This window comes from Agelaius tricolor, unplaced genomic scaffold (genome assembly GCF_023055355.1).
Source record: "Agelaius tricolor isolate 1412-34295 unplaced genomic scaffold, bAgeTri1.0.p SCAF_16, whole genome shotgun sequence".
NCBI lineage: Eukaryota > Metazoa > Chordata > Aves > Passeriformes > Icteridae > Agelaius > Agelaius tricolor.
In genome coordinates, this window is record NW_027269276.1 from 11320341 (window position 1) to 11333644 (window position 13304).

Consider the following 13304-nt stretch of genomic DNA (forward strand, 5'->3'; position numbering starts at 1 on the left):
AACCAGTTCTGAAACTGGAGTACCAGTATTGAAACTCATTCCAGCCATTCCCTATGAAATGCTAACAGCTTTTCCAGCAGGAAGTGTTCTCAGTCAAGTGAGTAAGCCAGAAGATAAGCATTATGTAGCTTTATATGCCACCAGCTCCACAATGTTTGAGTGGCTGCAGAAAGAAAGGGTAGAGGGACCAGTAAAAGGAGAAACAATTCTAACTCTGAAAATGGGCTGTGCTTGCTGCTCTCCAAGCTCCTATCACAGTGAGACATCTATGAACTACTGAAAGTAGGCAACACATCTGATACAGACAAAAGAAAATGAGCAGAAAATTGAGATGCCAAAGCTGTGTGGGCTGCCTGTTTTGGTTGATGATGATGATAAGATGGTTTCTTTGAAATGCTTTCTTTTGCTATGTTACAACAAGATTTGTTCCATATGTGCCCAATTGGAACTTTAACACCCCCCACTCACCGTCTGCAGAAGCAAACTGGGTTATTTCTCTCATTTTAACTCTGCTGTAGTTTATGTTAAGGATGTTGCATGTGAGCGCAATTGATGCAGCTTGTGCCGAGGCAGTAAAAGGCATATTTAGAAGCTGTGCTTATTTTGTGCAGTACAGACAAGGAGCATGCAGGTGACACAAGAGTGCTGCATTAGCTTGGTGCTTGTGCCAGGTTTCTCTGGACATCTTATAGGTAAAAGCACAAGGCCCCTCTGAGTCTGCAGTTGTCTTGTTTTATATTAGTCTTGCATTTTGCTCTATTAGTGACCTAGACTTTTTACTTAACACCATACAGTATGTTTTCAGAACGCTGAAGGGAAAGCTTGAAGTTGTGTGAAAATCCCCAGCTCCTGTTCCTATTCACACCTACAAACACACAGACCCCTGATTGCTAGAACAGGCATGTTGCACCACAGGAAAGAGAAAGTGGGTATGGCCTTTTCTGTCAGCTTAAGTCCTGGGACACTGCAGGAATGTATACAAATATTACCTCCTGTGGCCTGCTGCCCCAACCTAGAGCAGCTCCTCTGTCTGAAAACGTGGTTTTTTCGAGGTCACAGTGGAGCAAAATCTGGTTTTGTGTTGCCAAGGCACTACTAAAAAACCCTCAGAACAAGCACTGTTGTTTGAATTCCTCTGTTCTCTAGAACTAAGAAATCAGAACACAAACCCACTCCATAACAGTATGTGATAATAAGATACAGCAATATTTCTACAGTGATTTGCAAGGTATTACGACAAATACTTTGATTTTCCAAGTGCAAGCTACTAAGTTGGAGCCTCATGGTCTAAAGGCTTTCTGAGCCTTTTTTGTCCCATGGCCTGTGTTTTTTTTTTTTCTTCCATATTTCTACAGTCCTTAGCACAATGGGATCTCGTTGAGTAGCAAGGGCTTGCAGGTGCTACTGCAGTACAAATAGCAAGTAATGGTGAAGTGTGTACACAGATTAGATTCCTTGAACCTGTAAATATAACCTGTTCTGTACCAGAGCTAAGTTGGGAGTCAATATCCAAAGAATAGTCCCACTGGAGCTTCTATATTTTATCTATTAGAGCATTTTATCCTTCAGCTGTGATCAGAGCTTCATGGGAGTAAACTCCAAAATAAGTTCAAACTTCTTTTGATTTTTTTTTTTAAACTCTCACATTATAATTGCCATAATGTTCCCTAGTGCCTGCCATTTTGTGCTCTAATGATACTTCTCAAGTGATCAAAGGCACAGAGCTAAGTACACCCTCTGGGGAAAGGAATGTGTTTCCCAGCCTCCTGCACTGCACCTTTTAGTCCCCTGTTGTCTTTATTATTGAAATCAGCCATTAGAACTCTGTGCTGCTCTGAACATCATCTCACACGGTGGAATGGGATTTTTTTTTTTTTTATTAAGCTGTTCAAAAAAGTGAGATAGTAATAACTTACTTATGAAAAGGCTGCAACTCCCACACCTGCCTGACAGATGTTTGTGTGGATGCATGGATTTCCACCTACTTTTACACCACAACTGAGTCATTTTCCTACAGGCTCACGAAACAGGCACACACTGCATGTGCACATGAGGGCCTGGGCGTGTGTCACGTGCGTGTGCTGATAGAAAAACAAGGAGTGCAAAGCAAAACCACACAGATGCAAAGTGCTGCACTGCCCATGGTGGGTGCTGGAGGCAGTGGCTGCTGACCCAAGGACCCCCATCACCCTGGCACTCCAGCGAGGACTCACGGGATGGATCCCTGCAGCTGACTCATACAGAGAAGGCAGTGCCACTCACCAAGGCCTGGAAACCTCCCAAGGTAAAGCACAGCCCTCTTAGTCTGCACAGATCAGTGTGGTTTCATTTGTTCTAAGTGAGATGCAGAACCTCACTCTAGAGAAATACAAGCTGGAGTTTTCTCTCTGACCATTTAGCCAATAAGCCCCAGCTGAATTGGCTTACACACTAATTTTACAGTTTAGCCTCAGCTTGATATTTCATTCTGGGAGAAACTTACACAAGAACCTCATGGAAATCCCCCACACAGCTGCAAACATACTGGGACAGAGGTAACAGGGGAACTCTACCAAAAGCAGAGAAAAATCCACCTACATCACAACCAAGAAAGTGCTAAAAACCACATCTGCACTTGGAAAAACAAAGAGCCTCACATCAGGATCATTCTTCACAGGTTATAAAATACTTACTGTACATGCTATTTTGTTCTGACTACTCCTTTGAAATATCTGAGCTGTGAAAGTAAGGCAAATATACTTTTCATAGTCCATTAAAAAAGAGCCTAAGGAGGTTAGTCTTAAAACACTAATTATTTTTTCCTGTGGAAACTGGGGAATAGCTGAATAACAGGCTATTATACAACACCCTACACTAGCAAAGGTTCACTGTGAGACTGAAAATTATTATTTCTTTTATGGATTCAGTATGTCTTCATTTGTCAAACTGATCACAGAAGTCAATAAATCAGAAAAGCTGTAGAATCTCTGTAAATATAAACTAAGAGCCGCAGCCCCTTTGACCCCAGGCACTTTGCATTACCAGAATTCCTGACAATAAATACAGGGCATGACAGCATCAGTGAGCTTTGTAGCTTCCCTATGGACACTAGCAGAGCAATATGCAGCATGAAGACATTATTCAGCACCTGTGAGGAGATTTATTAGCTCAAAGGAAGGAATAGAAAAAAATTAGACCAAAATCCACTTAAAGAGGATTAGGTAGGAGAGAGAACCTAGGGCACTTTGCAATCACAGGCTGGTAACCTTCATTAATCATAAGGGCAGAAATGCATAGTAGAAGATAAATTGTTCATGAAACCAAAACTTGGCCAAAATGTTAAATAATATATAACTATAGCACACTCAATACCAAAGCAGCACAAGATGCATATGATTCTATAGGCCATTTGTGAGAAGATAAAAGAAAATAATGTCCCACTGGAGACTTCTGAAAATTAACGAGACTGTTGAGTATTCCCATAGCTGAGAGGGGTTTTTTCTTATTTTACAAGATGGATTGCAAATGTGCTTGAGCAAAATGCACAGTCATTTTTATCCTCTGCAGACTTAAATTCATTGGTGTGAGATGTGAAGAGATAAGCCAGGTTATAGCCGTGAACCTCCAGTCAGAATGGGACAATGTATTTGAGCATTTGTGCATTTCCACAGCATTATAAATATCCACAGTATTTCACTGCAGGCCTTTGCTGTTGTTTTTTCTCTTGTATCTCTGTGTAATTAATTATAAAACCAATAAACTAGCCAAACAAAAAAGAAAAAATAAAAGCAATTTTCCTTAGCCTGTATTGCTGCAGCTGCTTACCACTGCCATTATTTTTTTACCCATTTTGTCCTTTTCCTTTCAATAACTATGCTCCATCCCCATTTTGTAATACTTCCAATTAAACTGAGTCAGCTGGGCTACTTGTTCTTCTGGTTGCTTCCTTATTTACATATCACCATTGATAACACTTCTAAAACAACCCCGGAAGGAGAGTTCCTTTGGTTTGTAAATACCTTATGTTAACGTAGTCTTTCTGAGTGATGCTTTGAGGTTTTTGCTAAAGGACTTCAGGCATAGAAACAACAGATGAAACACAAACAACAACAACGCAGCTCCCCTCTCCACCCCCATCTTGCCAATATTCCTCACACCTGACCCAGGAGGGTGATTTTCCATGGTACATTGAACACTGCACTAGCAGGGGCCAGCAAAGGTGCCAAATGCTACATGGAAAGCAGTCCACAGGAAAATTGACTGATCCTCCAAAACCTCATTTCACTTAAACCACTCAGCAACAATCAACCGATAACAACCTTCAGTCATTACTGTTCTTGTCCCAGAGTTGAATAAGCAGCTACTTCAAATCGGACACTAAATCCACTTTCTAGTCAACAGATCAATTTGAGGTTCTCTACTCAAAGTGCACAGGATTAAAACAGAGCAGACATACTCAGCATTTGTTAGAAGACATGCAAGATAATTCTAGAGAACACTGCTTGACAAGATGAAATAAAAACAGAATGACAAAATACTGCTATTTATGACCTGTAAAAAATACAGAGATAGCTACAACTCATTTGTTAGTTTCTACCTGGTATAGCTGGTCTTTATGGATACCACATGAGAAGGAATCAGTCTGGCCCTGAACATAGAACATTTCACAGCAAAAAGCAAAATTCTTAATGAAAAGGAGCAGCAGTGCAGAAACCAGCATTGTTCAGCCCTTGGACCACTCCAGCTGCCTTGCCTCTACCCCACCAAAAGGCACAGCCCACACAGAGGCACCCTGGGTAAGCTGTAGCCATGCTGGTAATGATTCCAATTACATCAAGGATGGGCCCTATAGTGAGGATTTTTTTTTTTTTTTGTACAGTTTTTTGAAGCAAACATTCATATTTTATTTTGGACTAGGGATTTTAAACACATTGCTTTATTATCAGGAACTTTTAAAATTCTGTTCCCATCCCAAAAGTGAAGCTACAAATTAGCCACTACTAAAACTCCAGACTTGCCTCTGGCTATCTCCTTATGAACGTAAATTTATTCCAAGACCCAGTAAATCACAGCCTCTTCGGGTATCAGTAAACAAGATCTTATTTAGTGGCCTAATTGCTCAATAAGGAGTGGAGGAAAGGGATTAATCTGCCTGCTCCTCCTCTGTGCTGGGCAGATGGAGATTGCCAGGCAGCTGTGTGCAGCCTCTACCCCATACAGAATGCAAAGGGAGTGAGTGAAAGGCAGTGGGATGGCTGCTGAGCACATGGGCTTTGAAGTCAGGAGCACAAATCACAAATGATTGCAAGCACTTGTGAAAATCACAGGACTATTACAGAGAGCTGAGGGGATATTGCACCAAAACCTGCAGAACCATGAGACAATATTGAAGGACTAAAGGCCCTCGAACCAACAGTGTTATTTAAATGTCCTAGAGTATCCAAATCATCTGGATGTAGCTAGCAGATATGGCACAAGACCCAGGGGAAATCCACAAATGCTGGGATGAACCTGGAGGCCCAGCACCTCCACTTAGGCTCAGAAAACACCACTGCAATCTTATATTCAGGCAACTGAATCTCATACAAGGAGCCTTGGAGGGACAGTGTGGCTCTCCATGCAGAGAATGAGGTTTGGTCTTGTCTGCAAGCTGTGTCTTGATCTGAAGGAGGTTCTTTATTGGACTGTACATGGACCACAGGTGTCTGAAGTAGGAAGTCAAAGGCAGCAGCATGCCTTATTTGCTATTTGCAACAGAACCAGAAGGTCCTTTGTTTGCCATGGGCATATGTATGTTTTACATGTACTGGTGACCTTTTTTTCCCCTTCACTGGCCATAGAGTCAAATCTAAAGAGAAAAAGTTTCAAAGTTGGAACTGAATGATTGAAGTAGAGTGGATGAAGAGGAACTGAGGAGTAAAAGTGACCTTCTTACTGACAATCCAAGAAATTGCCATATTTACTCAGTTCAGCAGAGCAAATGATGGCAAAAAGCAGAGCAGATCCTCTGCCAGAGCATAGCTGCATCACTCCACTGACTTCAATATACTTTAACATAATAGTTGTGTAGCTGGGCTCTAATGAGTTGCAGCCACATTACACCACTAAGGATCTTTACCTGGAGAAAAAGACTAAAACACCAACCAATTTAACAGACTTAGTTTCATTTTATCCTGATTTTGTTCCTGTGTAAATGCATTCAACATCCAAAACCACTAACAAGAAGTAGGGTATCTTTTGCAACACAGCATTAACATACTTACACAATCTATGAGACACTGGAGAGGGGTGAGGGGGGAGTTTCTGTCCAGCCACACCCCTTGGTAAACAGCAAAGACAAGCACTGCAGATTTTCTGGTTTGCTGTGATGTATGGCACCTTCCCCCCTCAGAATGGTGTCCAGTCCAGCTGATCCCTCATTTTGGGGTGGGCAGAAGAATTGTTTGCAGTCCTTATGAAGTGTTCCATTCACTCTAATATTTTGCAGTGATTAAAGGCTTTGTTTAAACTTGAGTTTAAACATTTTCCTTTAAGCTTTGAGTTTAAACTCATTTTTTCAAATAAAATCCAACTTTTAAATGCCCAAATACTTCTTTCAGAACATTTCAACTTTTCCATATGCTAATCAGTTTAAACTATTTTCTGAATTCAATCCAGAACTGGTAAGAATTTGATCTCAATATTCAACTATCTGTGAATTTACTATTCATCAAGAGAAATGATTACTTCGATTTTGTTACCAAGAAACCTACAGGGGAAGCATGACAGTCATAGGAATTGCATGGAATAAAACTGAAAAGAAAAAGAGATTTATAAAAAAAATATTAACCAACATGGCACATGTTAGTCCCCCTGGCATCAAGAAATGAGAGAGGGGAGATAAAACCCACATATAGAGTAGGCACAAGGTAGTCATCACTGCCAATTACAGCAAGAAAAAATAGTTCACACTAAATAACAGAAGGACTTGCGAGGAAAATCAAAAGGTATGCAACACAAATAATAGATTATAGATAATAGCAACAATCTGAGAATTACAGTCATTTAATTTGCATGAAATCCTGAAAGATCCCAGCCTGACCTCACTGGGAGAGATGCGTCAGCAACTGCCAAGGGTACAGACGTAAAAAATTGAAATAATTGTAATTCATACTTCCTCTTCATTCTGAGAAACATAACCAGCGGATTAATAACTTGAGTTTTACCTTTGCAGACTTCGGGTTTTGCTGTTCTGCTTCAGTAGACAGTGCCAATAGTAGCAGAAGCTCATTTCTAGAAGTCGAATACTTTGTGTAAGTACCTAAATATTTAGAGGTTGTTGGAGCTTATGAAATGCTGAGGATGCTCAGTGTGCAGGTAGAAAGGCTGTAAACACATCCTATTCCAAAGTATTTTGTCAATGATGGCAAGCAAAATGATGACCACCAGCAGCAAAGAATTATTTTGCTGAAGGTTTGGGTGGTTCCTGTTTCACCAAAACTCTGCCCCCAAAATCCTGGACTTTAACACTGTGTCCTTGGCCCAAGTCTTCCTCCCCAGTGACCCACTCCTCTGGCAGTGACCCCTTCTCATCTGACAGGAGAGTCACCACCTTCCTGACACTGTGGGGCTCACCAGTTTACCCTGCTGGGGCCAAGGGCCTCCGAGAGCCTTCCAAAAGAGGGGGAGAAAAGGCCAGGAGCCGCCTGGAGCTGCGGGCAGTGCCCTTCCTGCCTCCAGCATGGTGTGGTGGGCAAAGCCTGTCCTTCACAAGGGGCAAAGCCTGTCCTTCACACGGGGCAAAGCCTGTCCTTCAGAAGGGGCAAAGCCTGTCCTTCACACGGGGCAAAGCCTGTCCTTCACAAGGGGCAAAGCCTGTCCTTCACACGGGGCAAAGCCACCCTTCACACGGGGCAAAGCCACCCTTCACAAGGGGCAAAGCCTGTCCTTCACATGGGGCAAAGCCTGTCCTTCACACAGGGCAAAGCCACCCTTCACACGGGGCAAAGCCTGTCCTTCACACGGGGCAAAGCCTGTCCTTCACATGGGGCAAAGCCACCCTTCAAACCCAGAGCCGGGAGGCACTGACCAACCTCACATCATGGGCAGGTAAAGGGGGGCTCTGCGGGCTGTCCGAGTCTGTCACAGAGCCTGTGTCACCTGCCAGGGCCATTCCACCTCCTGAGAATTCACCTTGTCGCTTTTTTCCCCTGCTCTGGCCAAGGGTAAGAGGGTCTGGAGCCCTCCCCTGCGGCAGCTGGGCCTCACGGGGCTGTGCGGGAGCAGGGGGCCGCGTCCTTTCCCGGCGGGAGGGAGCGGCTCATGGCCTCTCTGATCCCCGCGCAGCAACAGCTCAGCAGCACTTCCGAGACTGTGCCTCGAGTGCCCCAGTGCCCACGGGCCCGCTGCAGCCGCGGGCAGGGCAGGGAGGGGCAGGGATGCTCTGCCGGCTGAAGGAAGGGCCGGCAGGGCCGGCAGCAGCTGCGGTGCGGCTCCAGCTCCGGAGCGCTGCCCGCCCGGGTGGCGTGAGGGACGGCAGATGCTCTGTGATCCCGGGCCCTCCCGGACAGGGTCACCTCTCCTACGTGCCTCTGGGTCTGGGGACAAAAGGTGACTCCGACTGGGCCTGTTTTGCTGCTGGCAGCAGACCAGAGACTGTTCTCTGGATGTGCGCTGCCGACTCGAGTCTCAAGCTCGGCAGCTCCAATGTGCCTTGTCTCCTGACGATCAGTCTCATTCGTACACTGCTCTCTTAATGTGAGATGTGGTTACAACATGAGGGCCCAAATCCTTTTGTGCCCTTTTGTGTGTGTATATGTAAATACACATCTGTCCAACTAGACAGATGATTTAGCAGAGCTGAGAATGAAGAAGAAGAAGAAAAAGAAAGGGAAGTGGACTCAGTGTGAACTGAGTGCTTGTCTTTCTTGGGCCAGAACTCACAGAACAGAACCAACAAAAGTCTCTGAGAATGATCTAATCTTGTCCCTGGGCCAAATCTAAAGACCACCTCTTCTTCTGCCATGCCTGAAAGTCGTTTGTCCATCATAATCTTGAAAGCCTCTGTTGGTTCATTCCCTGCAGCATCCCCAGGCAAGCAGCTGTAGTGCTGAATTGTCTATATTGTGCAAAATGTTTCTCTTTGTCTAAATTCACTTGCCAGAATGACACATTAGACCTTGTGCAACTCACAGGAGTTGTGGAGAAGCGTTTAGTTTCTTTTACAGGTTACAGTAAAATACTTGTGTCAGTGTGATCAGCCACCAGAGTGCCCTGGGTACCCAGCCCCATGGCCACAGGCACAGGCTGGCTGTGTCCTGACTGGGTGGCAGCCCCTGGTCTCTCCATCGTGGACAAGCATGCTCAGATCCCTCTCAGTGGCAGCTCCTGCTGCTGCCAAAATACAGCAGCAACAAGTACAGAGCAAGTGTTACCTGGGAGCCCCAGGATGCATATGACTTGCTCCAAAGGTGTCACACAAAATGGCAAAATTTGATTCCATGGAAGTCAGTCTGTGCTATTTACTATCCAAAAATCTATGGATTAATTTCCTTCTCTCAGTCTATATACAAAAGTGCATCTGTAAAATCTGTAAATACTGCTTAAGACAGCACTCTATACCCATAGTATTAGAGATTCTGTGATTTAATAAGACTTTCTTTAATTTTATTAATATTGAGAATAGCCCCTTTACAAATCTTATGTGTACTGTGATACTGCAAATTCCAACAATTTATGACCCTCATTGTGCAATCATTTTTTAAATAGTTTTTAAATTGAACACAAACACTTTATCTGTATGATGGGGTTACAAAAATTATGGCTACAGTTCTTTTTGCTGAAAGCTTATGGGTGAGAAAAGTCACAGGGAAGTTTGGTAACTGGAGACATGTTTAATAAATATAAGGTATTGGTATTAAAGCAAACAGTTATTCATGCTATATTTAAATTTAAGTACTTTTTATAGGAGCAGTATGAAGTAATTCATACAGATAGAGCTGTTGAATGTCTGGTTTTGTTACTAATAACAAAAAATGCCCTTACATAAAAAGGCTGTTACCTGCAGGAAGAGGTTGCTATTAACCTACAAAGAAAGCAGAGGGTCTAAGGCCAAATTCCTGTGACAGATCCCCAGCTTCAGTACAGTGGTCCTTGACTGCTTTCATGCCCTCATGTGGGAAGAGAAAGGCAGTGGTATTTTCCTGACCCACTCAAAAGGTGTGTTGACCTGGTACGTTTTGGTGAGCAGGGCTTTTGAGGACTGTGTGAAAGTGTCCCAATAAAACTACATTGTTCAATGGAAAGTTACCTTAAGAACATGTGGAAACCTTCAGATCCCACACACCAAGGAAGGAACTGCTCTCATTCTCAAAAAAAAAGTGTGTTTATTATATGGAAACCTACAAACAAAAAATTAAAGTTGACCAACCATTTTAATTTTCCTCCTGAATTTGGCTTCTTCCAACCCCAAGAACCCCTAATGTTTCCTTAAATACTCATCAGCCTGTGAAATATCCAGGCTGAACTTTCTGTGAATGTCAAATGCATATTCTCACATGAACCACAGCATTGACTAAGTACACATACTCATAAATATTTGTGTGACTGTGGCTTGTGGCAGTATTTAGCATGGTCTGAGAAAAACTCTTAAAATACATGTTTAAGTACATTGCTGAAATATAGCTTCAAGAAATTTTTCGAAATTACTTTTTACTTGTGTTTTGATGAAGCTTAGTTAAAACTTAGGACCCATGTACAGCCCTTTGTTCTGTTTAGGTGCAAGCAAGACACCATGTAAAGGCTGTTCTCCAGAACTGAACAGCCCTTCAGTTCCTAATGGTTTATGTAGACCCACTAAAAAAGGCTTGAAATGTCTCTTTCTGGCTGCTGGTGAAATAGCAGGATTCACTGGAAATCAAATTTAATGATACAATTTTGAATAATTGTAAATATTACCAGCAGAAAGCCCATTCTAAGCCCACAGATTTATTTGCACATTTAAAGTTCCTCTCCCCCATTTGCCCATGGGTGCATTTGACTCAAAAAAGGAATTGCAAGTAACTTAAAAAAATCAGCCTCAGAAGTCCAGATTTAAGACCTGAACTCAACCAAACAAAAAGTAGCACTATCATTTGACAGATAGTGTTGCAGACTAAATTTTGTGAATATTCACACTGCCAAGAATGCTTGGTAGAACCTGCTTGTGTGTGAGTAACTCTGAATGTGACATATGGGGAACTTGTACATCTTTTGCTGGGAAGCAAGATCATATTAGGCAGTTAATCACTTTCCTCTAATCACTATTGCCATGGTTGTACCATTTCTGATGATCTTTCAGTACTATAACAGCCAGAAGTGCTGGACTGGAGCAGGACTATTGTGTGCATGGGAAACTGGTGCACAGAAAAACACAGATGTGCACACTCATAGACAAACCATTTCCCATTAAAATCAATATTGGATCCCCTGTTATGAAATCTGAGTATCAAAATGCACCCAAGGCACATTTCTTTAATTCCAAGCAGCAAAATTGTTCACAGGGTGCAGTGGAACCACTAGGAACATCACTAGTATTGATTAATGGAATATGACTGAGGGCAGAAATTAAGCTGGGGATAGGGGTCTCCATTAAAAATGTTTATTGCTAAGTGCTCATGTATCACTTCTGTTCCTCTGCAGATCAGATAAAAATCCACATTACAACCTTCTTCAGGGAAAAAAAAAGACATTTAGCTGACATATTCGTCAAAGAAATTTCCCTTCCTTTCTTTACTCCAATCTTATTTAGGGTGCTAAGAGTGCTAATAAAACCTGAGAAGTACCAGTTTGGGAAGAGAGTTAAGTACATCCTTAACACAAAGCAACACTTGAAGCAAAATATATGCTTTTCCAGCCAGCTCTGTTGTGCATTCAGTGGCCTGAATCTCAGACTAGGAAAATCAAATATGTTTTCATATCTGAAGTTGGATACAAAAAAATTGTGCCTCCCCCTATCCCACTAAATTCATTAACTTACCCAGCAGCTCCACCAGGTTATAATCAATTCAAGAAAACATCCTGTAATGAAGAAGAGAAAAAGTATTAATACCACCCACTCAACCTGCCACTCTACAAGCCTTACAGCAACTTCAGAGTCCAATTCTGTAGCAAAGGTCTTCAGGATGAGTCACTTTGGTCTGCATTACTTTTTGGGCACCTACAGCTGCTCTGGGATTCTTTGTTTTTACACCCACGTCTTACCCTTGCTATTTCAGGCCCATAAAAATGGAAAACTCAGATCTAAAATTTCACAACACTTAGCCATTACTAGAACTTAAAGGAACTACAAAATGAAAATCAAATTACAATCCCTTGGGTATTTTTTTGTTTGCCTTATTTTTATGAGACCCATTGAGTTATATCACCTTTTTAATAAAACCCACTATGTTTGCTTTTGCTGCAACCCAGAGTGAGAGGGATGGACAAGAAGTGAGAAAACCTCTGGTGAACATTTCCTGGAACCCCAGTGGACTTGGTTCTTACTTGCTCCTTACCACCATGATGTCCTTTACTCCAAACCCAGCATTAAACTTCTCTTTAGTGATTTTTACTATCTTTTCATGTTAAGCTTGCCCTAAGTGTTCTGAATGTCATGGAATGAAGTGATGGACCTCGGAAGAAGAGAATAGCATGTAGCTAAATCTCCAGGAGATTGATTGGCATTGAAGGGAAACTTGCAGATAATTATCAGATAATGGAGACAGCAGGATGCTATTGGCACAATATCAATGTAAAAGATGTAAGACAGGAAAAGCATCCTGTTCCCTTGCCCTGATAAGCAATTTTTGGTGCAGAAGCACAGTCCCTTCTCCTGTCTCACCAATGGAGATCTTCCATTGTTCTGCCTCCAAGGGAAAACTGTTCCCAGCTCTGTGTGGACTCCTGTCTCCATCTCTGGCAAGGCATGCCACAGTCTGCACCACCACAACAAATACTCATAGAGATCCCAAGAAAACAAGGGATCAGTTAAACAGGGACTGGAAAGCTCAGATACTCAACAGTCTGCACAATGTTGCTTACCTATCCTAACCCATGCCAGCTGAAGTGTTGCCATCTGGTAAGGGGCTTGGCTTACACACAGCAAAAGAATTTCTCCAGTCCAAAGCCAGTAACAGTTCCAGTTCATCACAGTTCCAGTTTTCCAGTTCTAACACACATGCACGCACACACACACCAAAACAGTGAATTTTATCATTTTTTAGTTAGTTTTCACATCCCTGAAAACAAAATAATCTCTTAATAATCTCTCTTATTTGTTGAAGTGTTAACAGAGGGAGCACATAGGTACCAGGACACAGTCAGTCTGT

The 13304-nt window shown here is 42.5% G+C and overlaps 1 protein-coding gene across 1 annotated transcript in view; it reads right to left on the bottom strand.

Moving 5' to 3' along the window:
- SEMA6D (semaphorin 6D) overlaps positions 1–13304 on the bottom strand; it is a 411819-nt gene that overhangs the window by 335236 nt on the left and 63279 nt on the right. Inside the window, exons 3-4 of the mRNA XM_071441515.1 lie at positions 11975–12015; positions 7185–7251 (exon numbers count right to left, since the gene is read on the bottom strand). The gene's annotated coding sequence lies outside the window, so the exon portion shown is untranslated. The remainder of the gene's footprint in view (positions 1–7184; positions 7252–11974; positions 12016–13304) is intronic.